At 41.0% G+C, this 2265-nt stretch overlaps 1 pseudogene; it reads left to right on the top strand.

Annotated features, from left to right (window-relative positions):
* The first annotated feature begins 1204 nt into the window (after positions 1–1204).
* LOC128577925 (B-cell receptor-associated protein 31-like) lies at positions 1205–2056 on the top strand (annotated as a pseudogene).
* Positions 2057–2265: the final 209 nt, after the last annotated feature.

The following is a 2265-nucleotide window of genomic DNA, read 5'->3' on the forward strand; positions in this document are numbered from 1 at the left end:
CAAGAAACTCTACTCTCACAAATATGAAAATCTGAAAGAAATCGACCAATACCTGGAAGTATGCTACCTACCAAGACTTAGCCAGAATGAAGTGGAAATGTTGAACAGGCCTATATCAAGTTCTGAAATAGCATCAACTATACAAAATCTCCCTAAAAAGAAAAGCCCAGGACCAGATGGCTTTACTTCATCATCTTTAATCATCAGAGAAATGCAAACCAAAACTACTCTGAGATACCATCTAACTCCAGTAAGAGTAGCCCACATCACAAAATCCCAAAACAATAGATGTTGGCATGAATGTGGAGAAAAGGGAACACTTCTGCGCTGCAAGCTAATATGTTCCTTTTGGAAGGAAGTTTGGAGAACACTCAGAATCTAAATGTAGACCTGCTGTTTGATCCTGCAATTCCTCTTCTAGGTGTATATCCAAAGGACCAAAAATCATTTGGCAATAAAGATATTTGCACCAGATTGTTCACTGCAGCTCATTTCATAATTGCCAAGTCATGGAAGAAGCCCAGGTGCCCATCAACCCATGAATGGATTAATAAATTTTGGTATATGTATACCATGGAATACTATGCAGCAGTAAAAAAATGGAGACTTTACCTCCTTTACGTTTACATGGATGGTACTGGAAAAATTCTTCTTAGTAAAGTATCTCAGGAATGGGAAAAAAAGTATCCAATGTACTCAGTACTACTTTGAAACCAATTTATAATAACGCACACTTACATATGAAAAATGAAACACAAATTTAGCCTAGGATGAAAGAGGGAAGGGGAGAGAGAGGGGAGGGGATGGGGTAGGAGGGATAGTAGGGGATAGTAGGGGGACCACAACTATGGAGCACATTGCAAGTACAAGTTGGCTCTCTCATGTGTAGAACACAAATGTCCTAATGCTATAATTGGGTGAATGAGGTGAAAGCTATGCTGATTAGTATGATGTAAGCACTCCAATTTGTACAAATAATCAACACACTGAAATTGGCATAAATGTATTTATAATCTATGTACAAAAGACTTAATAAAAAAAGTAAAAAATAAAAGAAGTGACGAGATTTTTATTGTTTATCATAAAGTTTAAAATCTATTCATCACTTAACAAACTTAATTTATTCTGAAAAAAACTTTTGGTAACACAATTTCTAATCATATATTTAAATTTACTGAATTTCCAGTTTCAAAAAAATTTTTAAATGTTTCCTTTTTCTCCAAAGTTTACTAATCCTGGGGGCAGGGCAGGGTGTGGTAGGAGAGTTTGGCACTTAGCACTGCATGGTAGCCATGGGAAACTTGGAAATGAGCTCACATCTCCCTGTGGGAACCCTTTTAACAACAAGATGAGTCTGCAAATGGACTGAAGTTGCCACCTTCCTCTATGCAGAGGTCTTTGCTGTGCTGCTTCTCCGCATTCTCTTCATTTCTCTGAAAAGATGGCAGAAGATTTTCAAGTTCCACCTGGTGGAGTTGGTAGTGACCTATGGTAACACCTTCTTTGTGGTTCTCACTGTCATCCTCTTTCTGCTGGTCATCAATGCTATATGTGAGATTCAGAGGTATGATGAAGTGACAGAAAAGATAAACCTCCAGAACAATCCCAGGGCCATGGAACACTTCCACATGAAGCTTTTCCATGCCCAGAGGAATCTCTACATTGCTGGATTTTCCTTGCAGTTTGCATGCCTAGTGGGTCTCATCTCCCAGTAGGCCATACTGCTGGCCTCCAATGAAGCTTTTAAAAATCCGACAGCGAGCACTAGCAAGGCAGCCAAGAAGTACATAAAGCTAAAGAAAGGAGCTGGTATTGACAGAGGCAAGTTGGATGTCAGGGACCTGGAGGTGAAGTTGGAGAAGAATAGGAACCTCAAGGCTGACCTGAAAAAGCTAAAGTATGAGCTGACTAAGAAAAACTAGAGAAAGATGAAAACTAGGCTCTGGCCTTGAGGAAGCAGGCCAAGGGCCTCACCAAGGAGTACAACCACCTGTTGGAGAAACATGCAAAGCTGCAGGTCATGGTAGATGGCCCCACCAACAAGAAGGAGAAATGAAGTCTTCCCTCCACCTCTACCTGCAGCTGGCTTCCACCTGGTGCATGCTCACTGCTTTCTGAGAACACAGCAGCTTCCTCCAGTGCTTTAGTTCACTCCCTTTGCTCCCCTACTCCCTTCACAGTTTGTAGCCTGCCATCTTGACTCCTCTCCAATTTCCCAGCATACCACAGGGTACCTGACTGCCACACATTCAGAATGAATTTGCT

The sequence above is a fragment of the Nycticebus coucang genome, chromosome X, assembly GCF_027406575.1.
Source record: "Nycticebus coucang isolate mNycCou1 chromosome X, mNycCou1.pri, whole genome shotgun sequence".
Classification (NCBI taxonomy): Eukaryota; Metazoa; Chordata; class Mammalia; order Primates; family Lorisidae; genus Nycticebus; species Nycticebus coucang.